The sequence below is a fragment of the Lathyrus oleraceus genome, chromosome 7 (genome assembly GCF_024323335.1).
Source record: "Lathyrus oleraceus cultivar Zhongwan6 chromosome 7, CAAS_Psat_ZW6_1.0, whole genome shotgun sequence".
In the NCBI taxonomy this organism is placed as follows: domain Eukaryota; kingdom Viridiplantae; phylum Streptophyta; class Magnoliopsida; order Fabales; family Fabaceae; genus Lathyrus; species Lathyrus oleraceus.
The window spans coordinates 269,458,151-269,479,126 of record NC_066585.1 but is presented as its reverse complement, the minus strand read 5'-3'; the positions used below and the strand labels follow the sequence as shown (position 1 = coordinate 269,479,126).

Below are 20,976 nucleotides of genomic sequence, written 5' to 3'. Positions count from 1 at the left end.
AGCTCGTGTATCAGTATCCATTGACTCTTGCCAGCTGTGTCATATTGAATTTCTTTTGCTCTTTTTTCATGAGTCTATGAAAACAGTAACACTTTTTTTTTCTTTTCTATATAGTGTGTCTACAGATAATATTACGGTTTTGTTTGGTCTGAAAATTAATTAACATGTTTATATTAGAAACCTGAAAAAAGGGGGGGAAATAAAAGATATGTGAAATGAAGAGGACATGTGTTTTTGTAGCTGTGTTTGGTTGAACATAGTAGAGTCTCATAGACCAAGCCAAAAATAGGGGTCCTACTCCTATCTATCAAGAATTGATTATTGAAGATTGCATGAAATCGTGCGCTCATATTTGTGGAATCGAATTGCAGAATAAATGTAGTGAGTAATTAAGAATGATAAAACATTGATATTATATATCAATCATAGAATTCAAATAAGGTCAATGTTGATTTCTACCAACTAATAGGGATCATGTGGGAGACTAATAGGGAATTTCATCAAAACACTTCATTATCACTACTATAATGTTCGGATCTGTAATGTTAATTGGCCTTAACTTTAGAGTCTAGTTTTTAGAGTTAAACCTTGTTCAAAAACAAGGTTAAGTGGGTTAGTCAAATAGATTCTGAATTAGTAGTGGCTACCATTTTCCTAAGGACTTATAATTGTATTTTTTTTAATAATAAATTTATAGGTTAGTTGAGTCTAAATGGTTGATCATGATTAGAGTAGAGTTCAAGATTTAAAGTGTGTAAATTTTACATATTTTCAATAAAGTTAATTGTCATTCTTGTTTGTTATTATGATAATTTAATTGGATAATAGTTAATCAGTGTAGTCAAGATTGAGAGTTGAATAATATCTATCATGTTGAATTTGCTTTTTTAGTGTTACGATTTGAGGGGAAAAAATTGTGCACTTAAGTAGTAGTTAAGATCAAGTTTTCTAGAACAAGATCGGAAAAAATAGTGTTAGGGTCTATTTTTAGGTGGCTTTCTAATTGGGTCGGGTTTTTTTAAGTGAACTCAGCTTTTTATTTTAATTAAGTTTTCTCTCTTAAGTCCTAACCCTAAAACACAAAACGATTGCATTTTTACTCGATACTCTCCACTTTTAACAAGAAATCTCTGCAGCTTTCTATCATCATCGTCATTCTTCTCCCTATGTTATCATCTTCGTTCTTCTCCCTCTGTTATCATCAATGTTCTTCTCTCTCTATTATAATCGTTGTTTTTCTCATCTATATTTCGTGTTCATCTTTCTCCCTACCACTATTCGATCTTTTTGCCCTTGGTAATGGTTTCAATAAAGGGTCATAGAATGTTCCATCAACAGCTGAAAGTGGTGTGTTTGCTCCTACTTTGGCAAAAAAACTCTCTTTTGAATGAAAAATGGTCTAGCATGGGAATAATGTGTTTTACATTATTCATATTCTAGAAGAGTAAAGTGTAAATTCTATGAGGGTGAATTTACCGTAGGTGTTTATCGTTTGAAGCATCATTTGGCCGAAACCAGAAATAATATTAAGTCAAGTTTAGTTGTCCCATATGACATCAAGAGTACAATGTTGGATAAGGTTTATAAATTACAAAAAAAGTTGTTGCAAAAGTCATAAGAAATTAGCATTGAAGGTGATAATGTTGCCGCCAATAACGATCTTGAAGTTGCTGATTGTTCAAGTGGAAAAAGGAAAAGTATGAGGGAGATAGAATCTAAGGATATGTTCAAAAGAGGGCTAAAATAAACCACAATTAGCGATAACTATAAGCAAAATTTGTGGTATGATGCATGTAAGGATATTGCTCTTTTTATTTACAATAATTCTATTCCATTTAATGTTGCAAGGTCTAAAGAATTTCAAAAATGTTTGAATTTTGCTTTAAAATATGGTATAGGATGTAAGCCATCAACTTATCATGAGATTAGAGTGATGTATTTAAATTATTATTATTATGGTCATATTATGAAATATTTAGAGGGGCATAGGTTTGTTCGGAGGTAGTTAGGATGCACCATAATGACAAATGGTTGGACTGGTAGGTGGAGAAGAACTATACTGAATTTTTTGGTGAATGATACCAAATGAACTGTTTTTTAAAGTTTGTTGGTGCATCTGAATTAACCAAGATAATTAATAAAGTTTTTAAGATGACATGTGCTATTATTGAAGAGGTTGGGGAAGAAAACGATGTCCAGATTATTACAGACAATGCTGCAAATTACAAAGTAGACGGGGAATTATTGATGCAAAAGAGAACACAGTTGTATTGGACATCATGTGTTGCTCACGCCATTGAATTGATGTTGGAGTATTTTGAGAAGAAAATCCCTACCCACAAAGATACAATTGCTAGGGGTAAAAAGATCACAACCTATATTTATGCAAGAACACGATCGATCAATACCAGATAAGTTAGGGGAAAGCATCAAAGAGTGAAGGACTACATTGTGGTAACTTGTTTGAGTTCAAATGATGCTCAGAACTACCTTATCCAGATGGTTATCAGAAGTTGATGAAGCTTGATCTGGATAGAGCGCTCCAGGAGGTTTGGAGCTTGGGAATTGTTGCAAAAGTTTCAGAGGATGCCGATGGAGCTAATGGAATCAAGAAATGGGATTGAAACAGGCTGAAACTCAAAACACGATAGTTGAATTTTTTGGAAAAATTTCAAGTTGCAGCAGGAGTTTCTTGGCTCCCAAAAGCTTGCAAATGAAGGCAATAACTTCCTCTATTTATAAGGAATGTATTTGGATCCAAATACATGTGGAATGATGCAGAATTCGTGAAAAACGAATTTGATCCAAGTGTGTGAAAAGTGTGACTTGAAACTCATCAAAACTCAGCCAAATGATGCGTTTTAAGTGTCAATTAACTTCTGGAGACTTGTTTAAACATGTTTAGGCCCAAAACACTTGCTAATTTGGCTTGGAATTAAGATTAGTCCTGATCAAATTTTGGGCAATGGTGATTTCTTCAATTACAAGTCACCATGTTTAACTTAATGGGGCATCCTGCTCAAGAGGTTTTTTGATCCCATTCTTTTTGCAACGTGTTAACATCATGGTCAATTTACAATGTACCAAGAAAGGTTGCATTTGGATGTTTGAGCACAAAGTTATGGCATGTTGAAGTTGGCATAAAATATTGGTCACATAACTTAGAAAAATTTGAGTGCTTCATGGCTGAAAATGATCTATAATGTTCCAATGAATTCCATGGCCTTCCTAGCATAATTTGACCTTGGTCCTTGAAGAAAACTTGTAGATGGCATCACAAATGACATTGTGCAAAAATAATCATCTCCATATGTTGAAATTGAAGAAGTTATGATCCTTGAAAGTTGGGGAAAAATCACTTGAAAATAGGTCAAATTTCACTAAGTCCACAAATGACCTATAATGTCTCCAAACTTTTGATGATCCTCTCAAGATAGTTGGCTCTTGTCATGTAAAGAGAAGTTGTATAGGAGGTTGAGCAGATTCATATGAAAAAGGGGCATTCAAAAATGTTGAGAATTGAAAGAGTTGCGATCCTTGGAACTTTGACTTCAAAATGTTGACTTTTAGGTCATACCCCTTGGAACAAACTTGTGTATTTGGATCTTCCTTGCATTTCAAAGCACATGGGTGATCATATTGTTAGCTCCCAATTTCGACGCCTAATGTGGATTAAGGGAATTAATTAAGGAAATAAAGTTTCCTGTGAAGAAATTGAATGTTTCGATAAACCTATACATTTTGAAATTCCAGTCGAAGATACCTTGATGCAAGGGTAAAGATATTGTGTGGACTTAGAAATATTTCTAGCAGTTTGGAGATGTTTTCGACAGAAGCGTCATTGGTGATAGTTCGACAAAGGATTTGAATTCAAATGAGGGAGGGAATTCTTTGTTCTTATATAACTACTAAGGATATACGTGGGGCGTAGTGGGAAGTTACATACATGCAGAGTGCCACTTGACCCAATCTGGTGAATAGGCCATTGGAAGCGGTTATTTCGATTGATATAAATAGGAGGTCTTAGTGTTAGGATCAGGGATGTTCAAGTGTGTACAAATTTATCAACTTGCCCAAAGTATCCATGTGTAGAGAAAGTGTAAATTGAGAAAAATGTACGTTTGATATTGCACCATGTTTTTATTTAAAGCAATTTAATCAATCTTTTCTTTTCAGAAATTTATCTTCATCGTCATTTACTTTCCAACACTTTCCTTGTCTTCTTTGCGTTATCTTTCCTTTACATTCTTTAACAAGTTATTTTAAGTATGAACATTGTCTAAGTGTTTATCATTCATCAGACTTCATCCTAAAAACAATTAGCACATGTCCTAGGATCAATTTGATTGATCCTATAAGTAACCAAAATATTTGAATTTGGAAGATCAGCGATTGTTTATCAACTTTCACGGTAAATAAATTGGTACGCCCAGTGGGACAATGCTAACTATTTTGAGAAAAAAAGAAGTAAATTTTCTTCATTTTGTTAGTTCTTGTCGTTCAATTATTTTTCTCCTTTTTTATAAGTTCGTTGTATGTTATCAAGAAGTGGTAAAGTAACCACCACAAATGAAGATAGACAAAGGGGAAGATACACGAGGGGAATGGAAAACTTAAACCAACCAAATAGTGCGAACCCTCAGAATATGTCAACTAATAGTGGAGAACCACCTCCAGTTCCTTCGACGGGGGGACCAACGCTTCTAGCAACCGTTTCTGAACCTATATCGTCAATGGCAAGTTCGATGCCTACGCATTCGATTGCCCACACTAAGCCTATCCTAAATTTTATTGGGCCAAGGGGCCCTCCACAAACTCCCTCACCAATAGGGACTTCAGTGTTTAGACCTTTTATGCCTCCTGGATTTTCGATGTCGTTAAGTGGTCGAGATCAACTCTACGAAATGCCAACTACGATGATGGCAAACTTATAAAACGCCCCTCCAGAATTTTCAGAACCTGTGATGACTTCGCCGTTGCATGGATCAGGTTCTGGGGTAAACATGGGTCAAAATAGACAGCCTTTAGGAATGGGATATTCTACCTGTAGCGGTAAATTCATGACCATTAAGTTATGGATAAACTTAACGTCAATAAAACCAGAGTCGCCACAGCGCTTTTATTGGTTCCAAAGGAAAAGGGAAAAGTACGAACAAAACCCAAAGATAAGAAGTTTTCAAATCAAAACTAATAAAATTCCAGAGATTACAGGTAAGGGGGTTGGTTACACAGAGGGAAGGTGTTAGCACCCAAAGTGTCATAGGTACTCCTAGGGAGTCCTTTTTTATGTGTGTGTGTGTTTTGGTATAAAATATGTTTGCAATAAATAGAGTGTGTGGATGAGAAAAGAATTCATTAATTATATTTTTGTGTTTGACAAGACCTTCGGACTTGTGTTTACGTACCAACATGAAAATGAGGGATCAAAACCTCGTAGTTCGTGGTATCAATTTCAAAATGAGTGGATTGCTTTTAATCAAAATTTAAATTTAAAAGAGGCACAAAGGCCCAAAAGAGTTCGAATGAGTGTTAGTTATTTTTATCTTTTGAAATTTTAAGTCAATATGGTTAAGTTCATTTACAAATTTGATTAAGAAAAGAGTTTAAAAGGCAATGGCATAAGGCCAAAGTTTCTAATTTGCAATATAGTTTAAGTTTTGAAATCACAGGCAAATAAGGTTTTTGAAAAGGGGGAGAGATTTTGAAATTTAAGAAGTGGGAGGAGATGAAGAGACTATTCCTAAGCATAAAATTAAAAGTTAAAAGTTGAAAAGATCTGACCAATGGGATGCAATCCAACAGACAAGAGTGTCATATAGAAAACCCATTTTCCCTTTGGACTTTGAATCAAGCAAAATCAACAAGCAACTAGCAATATGAAGAGCAAGGCATCAAATAAAGATAGCCACATCCAAGCAAGCAACTTCACATCTAACAATTTTCTTTGTCTTTTCATGTATCAGATGACATACTCCTTGGTTAGCTCAGAATAAGGCATTAGGCACAAGTTCAAAGTAACAGTTTTATCAAGACCATGTAGCATATGAATTCATGTAGATTTCAATACTTGCATCAGATGAAAACTCAAATCATAATAACTTGGTCTCAGAAATGTTGGCATTGGTCAAGTCCTTTTGCATATGGAAGGTTGCCTAATTCTAAGTCCAAAAGCTCAGATTAAATCCAACAGTCCACACAAACATTTTTTAGGGTTTTTGTTATTTATTAAGTATTTTAAGATCCTAAGACCACAAACACAAACAAAATACACAAACAAATATATACAATCACAATATATGGCCCAAATGAGCAAAGTGAAAATGATACAAAAATAAACAAGTTAAATAATATGTAAATGATAAATGAAATGGTAAAATAGCTTGAATTTAAATTGCATAAAGTAAATGACTTGGAAATAGAATCAAGTATAATAAAAGTTAGTCAAATGTTAGTTGATTAGGAGTTAGTGGAGTTTGCTTTTCAATTGATTAAGTCATTCTTTGGAGAACACTCAACCCTCTATTCACAAGCATGGATCCTTGAACCAAGACATCTTCCAAAGGAAGGAAAAAAGGCCAAGTTTCCATACAATACCATGAAAGGGGGAGACTTACAATCTTACTTACTAGAATGTTATGCCTTTGGGTCAAAATTTAGCTTTATGTTAAGCAATCGTAATTGGACTTATGTAGAAGTCACAACTATCTAAGGTCGGACAATAGAAATTTAGGTGTTAATGCATGTTAGAGATATGGTATAATGAACCATACTCCTAAAATATACCACACACAAAAAGAAAAAGATTAGAGGATGGACCTATCTCATCCATACTTGTATCGGCTCATCTAACACAAAGTTATTGATGAACCAATAAGCCTTAGGATATTGAGATTTTATTGGTCAATGGAAGGGATGAGAGAGAATGGGATTGAAGATGAAGAGGGAGGGGAAATGAGAGAAACACAAATTGGTCATGGGAGGAATTTTATCAAATTAAAATCATTCATTCATTTTGGGAGATGAAATGTATATTTTATCAATCCCTTAAATCCAATGATTTTAACCCAACAAAAGTCAAATCAACCTTGACCAAGGCCCAAACACATAGACAAACATCACAAGTCAATAAAAATGGCTCAACATAATTTCTACACAATTAATCAATTAAAAATCAAATTAAAAATGTATTTAAATTAAATTTGGATTAAATTTGGTTTGGTCAAAACCTAAAACCTCTTCAAAACACCAAATAAATGGCCAATAGATTTATCCTAGGTCAAAGGACCTTAGACAAAAAAAATCATAATTTTTGAAAAGTCAGAAGTATTTTTAAACAATTAAAAATATGCACAAAAATAATTAATTCATAAAAAATATCAAAATTAATCCAAAAATTAATTTTAATTCAGAAAATAAAAGAGGAAAATATTTAAAGATTTTTGGTGAAAGTCCCATATTTTTTGGATTAAAAATGAAATTAATATGAATTAATCAAAATAAATGGATTAAGCACAAAAATCAAAAAATCAAAAAAAAAGAGGGCCATCAAATCTCCCTCATTAATTGAGGTGGCATATCTGATGGTCAAGCGCGCGCAATCCATGATAGTCCTTAGTCAATGCGCTGCAGGCTTGGTAATCAGATTGGACGCGTGAGATTAAAACATTTCAAATGGATCAGATGGCCTAGATTGATCTAGCGCACCACTGGATTGGTCATCTTCTCCGGTGAGGGCCACCGGACTGGTCCAACCAAAACCTTATGAAAAATGAAAAGTGAATACACTAATTTGAAGGAAAAATGCTCAGAAGCACGAATCTAGCCTCAATTTTCTCCAATTCCAAGTATATAAAAAGATACAGGGATTTGAATTTTGAGGATCATGAACTTAGTTGTTTCGATTTGACCTCAAAGTAACTCAATCTTCTTGCCTACATTGATAGGACTTCAGATAACCAAAGATCACAAAGAATGGTGAAGAGTTGAGGGAGAATCAAAGATAAGAAAATTCTGAAAATTCACCTACAATTGAGCTTCAGATTGGCACGATCTTGATTCCAATTATGCTTGGTCTTGCTTCAGATGCTTGTTGGAAGTGATTAGGATCAAGAAAAGGTTTGGACTCTTGGAGTTTCAATCTCAAAATAGATGGAGATTTGAAACTCGATTTTTAAAGAAAACCTTCAAGATTATCCTTCAATGGTGAGGGTTTGGGATTGCAGGTTCAAAGCTTGGGCATGAGGTCCTTAATTCTGAGCAATGAGGGTCTTATTTATAGCCAAAGAGATTCGTTTCCACACACTTCCAAATTTGGCAAATTTTGAGAAATTACCTTGCATGCTTGCATGGACATGTGATAGGCCCATCAAGTGATGCCATCAGGTCCAAAAATGAGTGAGGATCATGCTGAAATCATGTTATAAGGCCATGCAATCGTGTATGAAAAGTGGAAGTGGAAATCATCCAAATGGTTCTTCATGTTGCACCCATGCTTAAGTCCTTCATCCTTTGGCCAAATGAGATGATCTTGGAATTTTGGAGAAGGTGGGATCAAGGGGAACAACTTTCATGTTGAACACTTTTTCATTTGAAGCTTGGGTCATGATGAATTTTTAGGTGGAAGTTTGGGAAATCAAACATATTTGAAAATTTTCTAAGTCCCAAGTCAAATGTTCACTTCTTCCACCTTGAATAACTTTTTCTATGGACTTCAAATGAGAAACATTCCTTAATCAAAGTTGTAGATATTCCAAACCTATTAAATTTGGTAACAAGTTTGACCTCATTTGGATTTGTCATGAAGGAGTTGTGCATTTTAGAAGTTGGGGAAAATCACTTGTTTAATGGTATTAGCCCAAAATGACCTATAATGTTTCCTCTTGGCACATGTATTTACAAGTTGAATTTGAACTACTCCATACATCAAAGTTGAAGTGGACATCTTGAATTTTATCTTGGAATTTGAATGGCCTTCATCTTATAAGAATTGAGCAAGTTATGGTCTTGAGAAGTTGACTTCTAAACTAGGGTTCAGACAAAATGACTTATAATCTTTCACCATAAAAAATGACTTTCCAAGCAAAACTAGCTCTTTACTTCAACATGAAAGTTATTTGTAATGTAATTTTGAGTAACGTTTCTCTTGTAATAATTTTCATATGACAAAAATTGTAGGAGATAGGGTCTAGGGAACCCCATTTTTTACCAGTTGACTTTCCTTGGTCAACCACCATGAACCAACTTGCTAACTTGATATTCTATTGACTTTTGGGATGCATGGAGGATCATATATGTGTAATATTATTTAATGTGAAGTATACCTTGAAATATTTGATCAATTATTAAAGAATCTTGTTGAAGAATTCACACAAGATACCCATATGAATTAGGGTTTCCAAGGCAAACAAACTCCAAACTCTTGATGATTTCTTGATCAAAATAACATGTGAAAACCATGGGGATCCATATATGATGCTTAGAACCAATTTAAACCAATTCTTGATTGTGCTCCTTGCATTGAGGGTCTTAAACCCTAGATGTGAGCTTGATGGAGCATAGGTGAGCATACACACTGTAACACCCCGATAAAATATGATAATTATTTAATTTAAGTTAATAGAATATTTATTAATTTAATTAAATAATTGGAATATTATTGGATTATTATTATTGGAATAATAAAGTTGGAATATATATAAAGGTCCCATTTGGTAAAAAGGGTTTTCACGTGAAAACAGAGAACACGCAACAGTGAGAGAAAGAGAAGAACTGAGAAAGGGAGAAGAAGAGGCTAGGGCTCAAGAGGAGAATTCACGATTGTTGAAGGTCAAAGAAGGATTGCCGGATTAACTCAGGTAAAAAGGGTTTATCGTCGTTTAATGGGTATTATGGGTTAACATGTAATGGGTAGTAATAAGCCGTTGAATTGACCCTAATTGGGATGAGGAATGATGTAAATGATGATGAATAAGTTATGTTAAAACTGTAATTGAATCTATATGTGGGTGAATCGTAAATTTCTGGACGTGTAGCTTTTTACGGAATTGAAATCGGAGGTCCGGAAGTCCTCCGACGGCGAAAATGCGGGGGATTCTGCATTCTGTTCGTGTTAGCGCAGGAACAACTTTCTGTCTTGCGTTAACCGGTTAACCCAGGGTGTTAACCGGTTAACACTGTTATGAATTATGAGAAATTGCTGTCTGTCTTGCGTTAACCGGTTAACCCAGGGCGTTAACCGGTTAACACTGTTAAAATGTGCCAGGAAGCGTGTTCTGTGTTGCGTTAACCGGTTAACCCAGGGCGTTAACCGGTTAACACTGTTGGAAAGTGGAAAATTGATATTCAAATATTGTGTACATATCTGACGTTTGGCCTATATTGGGGTATGATATAGTAGGGATCATTTCCCGTTGTTTTGAGCAGTATAGGTATTAGTAGAGTGTGCTAATACTGTGATTTATTATTTGGCATGATATGAATATGATTCTGTGATAAATATGTTGTGAATGTATCTGTTATGTATGCAATTGTGGATGGACTGTTTATGGCTTAGAGTGTGAGCATATGTCCATTGTGGATTGTTGTTGATGGTTGCATGCTAGGTGATTTAGCGTGCATAGTATGGCCTTTATGGTGGTAGCTAATTCCCATGGTGAGGAATTAGTGAGTGAGTTATTGTGGATTGTTGTTGATGTTTGCATTCTAGGTGATTTAGCGTGCATAGCATAGCCCTTGGGGTGGTAGCTAATTCCCATGGTGAGGAATTAGTGAGTGAGTCACTAGGTCTCAAATGAGTGGGACTAGTGAGCTTGGTAGCCGTATCTGGGTTTGATCGGTGAGGTTGAACTATGCGTTCACGAATAGTCGGTACCGCATGCATGGAGTCTCATTGCATAATGTATGTATGGCGTATAATATGAATGGATGTATTCCAATATTATACGTGTGTTTTGTGTTGAGTTGAGTATGATTATGATTTGAGTTGATGTTGCTGTTGCTGAATGTGTGATATGATTAGGGTGTTGAAATGTGTTAATTTACTTAGCATTACATGATATTTTATAATGCTTATTATATCGATTGAGGAACTCACCCTTACAACTGTGTTTCAGGTAACGAGCAGTGATTGAGTAGAAGCTAGTGCTTGAAGTCTAGTGTAGTTCCTTAGTGGGTCATGCTCTGGTAGATGTAACATCGGGACGGGATGTTTTACCTTGTTTTCGATTGGTTGTTGAATAATTTTACATGTAATGTGTTACATGGTTTGCATATCCGCTGCGATTTGTGCAATATTTTATTTTGAGTAATAAATGAGCATGACAAACTATTTTGAGGAATGGTGTGAAGTGTCAAGTGTGACACCCTTAATTGCATATCTACTCTGATTTATATTATGTTGAATTAATTAAATATTTGGGGTATTTTAGAAGGGTGTTACATTAGTGGTATCAGAGCATAGTCGGTCGAGTCGAGTCGTAATTATTCTGTTTTCCTGTATGTGATAGGTGTTGTGTAACCCTATCAGTACTTATTGTTTTAGCTTGTTGGGCTTTCAGAATAGAGATGGCTGGAAGAGGTAGAGACGATGCTGCGATTGCTGAGGCTCTGGGTATGCTAGCTGGAGTACTTGGAGGAAATCCGAATGTTGTTGGACTGGGAGCTGCTCGTCAACTGAGTGAGTTCCAGAAGAATAATCCTCCAATGTTCAAGGGAGCATACGATCCAGATGGTGCTCAGAAGTGGTTGAAGGAGATCGAGAGGATCTTCCGAGTGACTGAGTGTGCCGATAACCAGAAGGTCAGGTTCGGTACGCATATGCTGTCAGAGGAAGCAGATGATTGGTGGGTTGTTGCCCGCACTGAGTTGGAAGCTGCTGGGAGTGCTGAGATCACTTGGGCGGTGTTCAGAGAGAGATTCCTGAGGAAGTACTTTCCAGAGGATGTCAGAGGAAAGAAAGAGATAGAGTTCTTAGAATTGAAGCAGGGCAACCGGTCTGTTACTGAGTATGCTGCTAAGTTCACAGAGCTGTCGAAGTATTACACTCCCTATGATGAGGCTACTGGGGAATTTTCAAAATGTGTGAAGTTTGAGAACGGGTTACGTCCCGAGATCAAGCAGGCTATTGGGTATCAGCGGATCAGAGTGTTTTCTGACTTGGTTGATTGTTGCAGGATTTTTGAACAGGATACCAAGGCCAGAACGGAGAGCTATCAGCAGAGGGTTGATAGGAAAGGCAAGAATCAGAATGATCGTGGGAAGCCGTATGCAGCTGGCAAAGGTTTCCAAAGACAGAGTGGGATGAGGAGACCTAGTGGGGGAGACTCCAGTGCCCCTGCTAAGTGTTACAGATGTGGTCAGGCTGGACATCGTATACATGAGTGTACCAGTACTGAGAAGAAGTGTTACAAGTGTGGCAAAGGTGGTCACTTGGCTGCAGAGTGCCGGTTGAAGACTATGACTTGTTTCAACTGTGGAGAGGTGGGTCATATCAGTCCACAGTGTACTAAGCCGAAGAAAGAGAACCAGTCGGGAGGCAAGGTCTTTGCTTTATCGGGTTCTGAGACTTCTGCAGATGATCGTTTGATCCGAGGTACATGTTATATTAATGGCTCTCCTCTTGTAGCTATTATTGACACAGGTGCGACTCATTCCTTTATATCTTTGGATTGTGCTGTGAAACTTAAATTAGAGATATCTGAGATGCATGGGAGTATGGTGATTGATACTCCTGCGAAGGGTTCAGTGACTACTACTTCAGTTTGTTTAAATTATCCTTTGAGTATTTTTGGTAGAGACTTTGGGATGGACCTCGTGTGTCTTCCACTAGTGCAGATTGATGTTATCCTGGGTATGAACTGGTTGGTGTTTAACCGAGTTTATATCAACTGTTTTGATAAGACTGTGATTTTTCCTGAGATTGAGGAAGGAAAGAGTTTGTTTCTATCAGCAAGGCAGGTGAATGAGGCAGTAGCAGATGGGGCAGAGTTGTTTATGTTGTTAGTGACTTTGGAGGCTAAAGATAAACGGGTGATTTGCGATCTAGCCGTGGTGTGTGAGTTTCCTGATGTGTTTCCTGAAGAAGTGAATGAATTACCGCCAGAGCGTGAAGTTGAGTTCTCGATTGATTTAGTACCTGGTACTAGGCCGATATTGATGGCTTCGTACCGTATGTCTGCTGTTGAGTTAACTGAATTGAAGAGTCAGCTGGAAGATCTGTTGGATAAGAAATTTATTCGTCCGAGTGTGTCATCGTGGGGTGCACCAGTGTTATTGGTTAAGAAGAAAGAAGGTACTATGAGGTTGTGTGTGGACTACAGGCAACTGAATAAAGTGACGATCAAGAATCGGTATCCTTTGCCGAGGATTGATGATTTGATGGATCAGTTGGTTGGTGCGAGTGTGTTCAGCAAAATAGATTTGAGATCGGGGTATCATCAGATACGTGTGAAAACTGAGGATATTCAGAAGACTGCTTTCAGAACAAGGTATGGACATTATGAGTATTCTGTAATGCCTTTTGGTGTGACTAATGCGCCTGGGGTATTTATGGAGTATATGAATAGGATTTTCCATCCGTACCTAGACAAGTTTGTTGTGGTGTTTATTGACGATATTTTAGTGTATTCGAAATCTGAAGAAGAGCATGCTGAACATTTGAGAGTGGTTTTAGGAGTTCTACGAGAAAAGAAGTTATTTGCTAAACTGTCCAAGTGTGAATTTTGGTTAGAAGAGGTTAGTTTTCTTGGTCATGTGGTTTCAAGAGGTGGTATTGCTGTTGATCCTTCTAAGATAGAAGCGGTATCTAAGTGGGAAGCTCCGAAGTCAGTTTCTGAGATAAGGAGTTTTCTTGGACTTGCAGGTTATTATAGGAAATTCATTGAGGGATTTTCTAAGTTGGCATTACCGTTAACGATGTTGATTAGAAAGGGGCAAGCGTTTGTTTGGGACTCAAAATGTGAAGAAGGTTTCCAAGAGTTAAAGAGAAGGTTAACTACTGCTCCTATTCTGATATTACCAAGTCCGTCAGAACCATTTGAGGTTTACTGTGATGCTTCCTTGTTGGGTTTGGGTGGTGTTTTGATGCAGAATAAGCAGGTTGTAGCTTATGCTTCGAGACAACTGAAGGTTCATGAGGGGAACTATCCGACACACGATTTAGAGTTGGCAGTTGTGGTATTTGTTCTGAAGTTATGGAGGCATTACTTGTACGGGTCAAGATTTGAGGTTTTCAGTGACCATAAGAGTTTAAAGTATTTGTTTGATCAGAAAGAGCTGAATATGAGACAGAGGAGATGGTTAGAGTTTCTGAAGGATTATGACTTTGGTTTGAATTACCATCCGGGTAAAGCAAACGTAGTGGCTGATGCATTGAGTCGGAAATCATTGCATATGTCTATGTTAATGGTTAAGGAATTGGATTTAGTTGAGCAGTTTAGAGACTTGAGTTTGGTGTGTGAGAGTACTCACAATAGTGTTAAATTGGGAATGTTGAAGTTAACGAGTGGTATTCTGGATGAGATTAGAGAGGGTCAGAAATCCGATGTGCTTTTGGTTGATAAGTTGACTCTAGTGAATCAAGGTCAAGGTGGTGAATTCAGAGTTGATGAGAATGGTGTTTTGAAATTTGGTAATCGGGTGTGTATTCCGGATGTTACCGAACTTAAGAAGAGTATTCTTGAGGAAGGACATCGTAGTGGCCTGAGTATTCATCCTGGGGCTACGAAGATGTATCATGATTTGAAAAAGTTATTTTGGTGGCCGGGAATGAAAAGAGAAATTGCGAGTTTTGTTTATTCCTGTTTGACTTGTCAGAAGTCAAAGATTGAGCATCAGAAGCCGTCTGGGCTAATGCAACCGTTGGCTATTCCAGAGTGGAAGTGGGATAGTATCAGTATGGATTTTGTTTCTGGGTTACCGAGGACAATTAAGAATTTTGAAGCTATTTGGGTGATTGTTGACAGATTGATAAAATCGGCTCATTTCATTCCGATCAGAATGGATTATCCGTTAGAGAGATTAGTTGAGTTGTATATTGAGAAAATTGTAAGTTTGCATGGTATTCCGTCGAGTATTGTTTCGGACAGAGATCCTAGATTTACATCGAAGTTCTGGGAAGGTTTGCAGAGGGCTTTGGGAACTAAGCTGAGATTGAGTTCCGCATATCATCCGCAGACTGATGGTCAGACTGAGAGGACGATTCAGTCACTGGAGGATCTTTTGAGGGCTTGTGTTTTGGAAAAGGGAGGTGCTTGGGATTGTTATTTACCTTTGATTGAGTTTACCTACAACAATAGTTTTCATTCGAGCATTGGTATGGCACCGTTTGAAGCTTTGTATGGTAGGAGATGTCGGACACCTTTATGTTGGTATGAGTCCGGTGAGAGTGCTGTGGTTGGACCGGAGATTGTTCAACAAACTACGGAAAAGATTAAGATGATTCAGGAGAAGATGAGGATTGCTCAGAGTCGTCAGAAGAGTTATCACGACAAGAGGAGGAAGTCACTTGAGTTTCAAGAGGGAGATCATGTGTTTCTTCGTGTTACTCCGGTAACTGGGGTTGGTCGAGCTTTGAAGTCGAAGAAGTTGACACCTCGATTTATTGGTCCTTATCAGATTTTAGAGAGGATAGGGGAGGTAGCCTATCGTATCGCTTTACCGCCGTCACTTGCGAATTTGAATGAGGTTTTTCATGTGTCTCAGTTGAGGAGGTACATTCCTGATCCGTCGCATGTGGTCCAAGTAGATGATGTACAGGTGAGAGATAACCTGACTGTTGAAACATCACCTATGAGGATCGAGGATCGAGAGTTGAAGCAGCTGCGGGGTAAAGAGATTGCTTTGGTAAAGGTAGCTTGGGGAGGACCAGCAGGTGGCAATGTGACTTGGGAACTTGAGAGTCAGATGAAGGAGTCTTATCCGGAGTTATTCGCTTGAGGTATGTTTTCGAGGACGAAAACTCTTTTAGTGGGGGAGAGTTGTAACACCCCGATAAAATATGATAATTATTTAATTTAAGTTAATAGAATATTTATTAATTTAATTAAATAATTGGAATATTATTGGATTATTATTATTGGAATAATAAAGTTGGAATATATATAAAGGTCCCATTTGGTAAAAAGGGTTTTCACGTGAAAACAGAGAACACGCAACATTGAGAGAAAGAGAAGAACTGAGAAAGGGAGAAGAAGAGGCTAGGGCTCAAGAGGAGAATTCACGATTGTTGAAGGTCAAAGAAGGATTGCCGGATTAACTCAGGTAAAGGGGGTTTATCGTCGTTTAATGGGTATTATGGGTTAACATGTAATGGGTAGTAATAAGCCGTTGAATTGACCCTAATTGGGATGAGGAATGTTGTAAATGATGATGAATAAGTTATGTTAAAACTGTAATTGAATCTATATGTGGGTGAATCGTAAATTTCTGGACGTGTAGCTTTTTACGGAATTGAAATCGGAGGTCCGGAAGTCCTCCGACGGCGAAAATGCGGGGGATTCTGCATTCTGTTCGTGTTAGCGCAGGAACAGCTTTCTGTCTTGCGTTAACCGGTTAACCCAGGGTGTTAACCGGTTAACACTATTATGAATTATGAGAAATTGCTGTCTGTCTTGCGTTAACCGGTTAACCCAGGGCGTTAACCGGTTAACACTGTTAAAATGTGCCAGGAAGCGTGTTCTGTGTTGCGTTAACCGGTTAACCCAGGGCGTTAACCGGTTAACACTGTTGGAAAGTGGAAAATTGATATTCAAATATTGTGTACATATCTGACGTTTGGCCTATATTGGGGTTTGATATAGTAGGGATCATTTCCCGTTGTTTTGAGCAGTATAGGTATTAGTAGAGTGTGCTAATACTGTGATTTATTATTTGGCATGATATGAATATGATTATGTGATAAATATGCTGTGAATGTATCTGTTATGTATGCAATTGTGGATGGACTGTTTATGGCTTAGAGTGTGAGCATATGTCCATTGTGGATTGTTGTTGATGGTTGCATGTGATAACATGAAATTATATCACATTTTAGGACTTAATTCAATTAGATTATATTATCATTTGCTTTAATTTATCTCATTTTATCAGATATTATGCGTATTTCCTTTCTATTTATGTCAGGTATCCATTTTGAAGCAAAAGTGAAAAGGGGAAGAAAAGGAGGTGTAAAAAAGGAATAAAAAGGAAACAAATAACAAAGACCAAGCCCAGCCCAAAGAAAGTGCACGTTGTGCCTGTGACGGGCGTCACAAAGGTTGTGACGAGCCTCACACTAAGCACACTCCTGTGACGAGCGTCACACATGGTGTGACGGACGTCACACCATTCCCCTATATTTTTGGCACTAGGAACGCAACTGACCACGTTGAAAGCTATTCCCACGCTTGACCCTCGGAACGAAAAGACCGTGTATACGGAAACCCTTGGAAAGCAGTTACACAAGTAGCAGTATAAATAGCAGCTAATTGGGAAAGCTCTCGGTTCGGAGATTTTCCACGCCTTTTGCCGTTTTCGCATTTTTTTCTTCTTCCAGCAGTTTAGGCTTATATTTTTATAGTATTACTTTGCAGAATTTTTATTGTTTTACCTTTTTGCAATTCTATTTTCTTTTCTAGCTTTCAATTAATTTTCGCACAATAGTTTCTACACCGGAAACTATTGTGTACCTTTTACCGGACCTAACCTTACGTTAGAGTCTAGTTTTTTTTATTCCTTCGTTTTATTTTTCTGATTGATTGAAGAATTCGAGAGCAAATCCTACCGGCTTGTGGTAGAGTGTTCAAGACTATTGCTTAACTCATTCAGGTTCTTAAATTATTAATTAATGCTTTGTTTTATTATTTATTTATATTATCTGCCTGGGATGAGTCTGTTTATGCATGATAAGTATTTTAGTTTGTTTAGCATGTCTGGCTAATTCGCTTAGATATCGGTATGTAAAGTAAGCGGAATAAGGAATCAAGACTAAGTCAGTTAAATTAAGTTTAAAATTAAAATCACTCTTTTTTACGGTCTCAATTTACAGGTTTAATAACAAAGGTTTTTGCGAAAGTAAAAGACATAAAGAAGTTAAAATCAATAGAGCGAGAGTTTGAGGTTTTAACTGGACAGTGTAAATTAGACATTAATTCTAGATCAGGGCGAGAGCAAGTTTTAGAGTTAATTAAATTCTGATCTTTTCCAAAAAGTATTTTTAAAGATTGAATGTGAGGACGAGAGTTAAGCATTCGAATTTAATTATATAACCTAAGTCAACAGAGCGAGAGTTTGAGATAAGGGTGTTTAAACGGTCAGTGTTTTCTTGAAAAGAGTTTCTATGGACTGTATTGCTTCCAAAAAATGGTTTTTTGACTTAATTATAAGTGACAGCTACATTAACATAAAATCATGGTTTATTCAACAGAGCGAGAGTTTGAGATAAAACTTTTAATCAATAGAGTCGACTGAAAAGATTCATTTTAAAACCAAGAAACCGACAAAGAATTGATTCCCTAATTACGACGAACTACATACCGATATCCGCTTTATTAATATTTAATCTAGATCTTAGTTTAGTTTTTAGCTTTCCCCCAAACAATCAAACATTGTTCACCTTAGCTTTACGAAGTAACCTTAGATAACGGTATATCGATTCATAAGTCCCTGTGGGATCGATATCTTTTAAAACTACGCGATAGAACTGTGCACTTGCAGTTTGTACCCCAAATTCGACTCATAAAGTCGCGATCAAGTTTTTGGCGCCGTTGCCGGGGACTTTTATTTAGTCGATATCGTAACTCTTCCGTTACGCTGTAGAGACTAAGGTTTCTTTTTCTTCTATTCTTTCTTTCGTTGATTTGTATGCCACGCACTCGCTCACAAGGCGAACCGCTCTATTTACGAATCAACGATATCGAACTATATCTCCGAGTCCTACGACGAATTCGGGAATATCGTGCTGCAAACAATCTCCCTCCTGTAGAACTTCCTGATTTCAAAAACCTTTTTCCTTCGATACCCGAGATGGCAGAACCAGCTCGTGCTCTTAGAGATTACGCCGCTCCATCTCAAGATGAGCCGCATTCAAGTATTGCTCCGCCCGCAATCGAAGCAAACAACTTCGAACTTAAACCTTCGCTGTTGCAGGCTGTGCAACAGAACCAATTCTCTGGAAATCCTACCGAGGATCCAAACCTTCATTTATCCGTATTTGTCCAATACGCTGATACTGTTAAAGCTAATGGTGTCACTTCGGAAGCAATTCGACTTCGTCTTTTTCCTTTCTCATTAAGAGATAGCGCTCGAAGATGGCTTCAGTCTCTCCCTTCAAACTCTGTCACCACCTGGAACGAGTTGAAGAAAGTTTTTCTTGCCCGATACTTTCCGCCAAGCAAAACAGCTATGTTAAGAGCCCAGATAAACGGATTTAAACAGAAAGATAACGAGTCTCTTTTCGAAGCATGGGAAAGATACAAAGACATGATGAGACTTTGCCCACACCATGGTTTGGAAGACTGGTTGGTAATTCACACATTTTATAATGGTCTCTTGTACAACACAAGGTTAACAATAGACGCTGCTGCAGGTGGTGCACTAATGAACAAACCTTATGCTGATGCCTACCAGCTTATCGAAAGCATGGCCCAAAACCACTATCAGTGGGGAACCGAACGAATAACGGTGGAAAAGCCTCAAACGAAAACTGGCATGTACGAGATAAGTAACCTTGATCACGTTAATGCAAAAGTGGATGCTCTGGTCCAGAAAATTGAAAGTTTAAATGTATCGCCTCCAACCGCCGTGGTTGCTATAACTCAGAATTGTGAGGTCTGTGGAATCCAAGGTCACACTCCTACGGATTGTCAACTCTTGACAGGAATCCAAGCAGAGCAAGTAAACTATGCTCAAGGAAGCCCTTACTCGAATACCTATAACTCAAATTGGAAGAACCATCCAAACTTTTCATACAAGAGTAATAATGCTTTGTACGCGCCTGGACAGTCTCCAAATCAAGCCCCAGCTATACCTCCGGGATATCAGAAACCGAACCCATCCATGCCTAACAATAACGCCCCTAGGAAATCCAACCTGGAAATCATGATGGAAAACTTTATAGCTTCCCAACAACAAACCAACAAAGATTTCTTAAACCAGAATGTACACACTGGCGAACAACTTAAACAACTAGCAAGCAAAGTAGATGCCTTGGCTACCCATAACAAAATGCTGGAAACACAAATTTCACAAGTAGCTCAACAACAAGCACCTACTGCTGCCCCAACTGGTACATTCCCTGGACAGCCCCAACCTAACCCGAGAAGCCACGCTCATGCAATTATATTAAGAAGTGGAACGGAAGTGGAAGGATCGTCTGATCCAAGGATAGAAAACCAAAACCCTAAGAAATCAACTGAGGAAAGTGAACCTAAGGAAAAGGAAGAGAGTAATAAGGAAACCACAGAAAAGAAGGAACCTTATGTACCTCCACCACCTTACAAACCACCTATCCCTTACCCTCAAAGGCTTGTTAAAACCAAAGATGCGGGCCAATTTAGAAAATTTGTTGATCTCCTTAAACAGTTAAACGTTACAATTCCATTCACCGAAGCTATTACGCAGATGCCCTCCTATGCTAAATTCTTAAAAGAAATTCTTTCTAATAAGAGGAAACTTGAAGATAGCGAAACTGTTACACTCCCTGCCGAATGTAGCGCTATAATCCAAAACATGCCTCCTAAACTCAAGGATCCGGGTAGTTTCTCTATACCCTGTCACATGGGAAAATTTGTCATCGACAAAGCCCTATGCGATTTAGGAGCCGGAATTAGCGTAATGCCTTTATCCATATGTAAGAAATTGGAAATGGGAGAATTAAGACCAACCAAAATGTCTGTGCAACTAGCAGATCGTTCCATCAAATATCCTGTAGGAATTCTTGAAAACGTTCCCGTACGCATAGGTCAATTCTACATTCCAACTGATTTTACAATTATGGACATT

At 37.6% G+C, this 20,976-nt stretch overlaps 1 pseudogene; it reads right to left on the bottom strand.

The window, feature by feature from the left end:
* Positions 1–19,384: 19,384 nt before the first annotated feature.
* On the bottom strand, positions 19,385–19,484 carry LOC127108736 (uncharacterized; annotated as a pseudogene).
* Between the last annotated feature and the right edge of the window lie 1,492 nt (positions 19,485–20,976).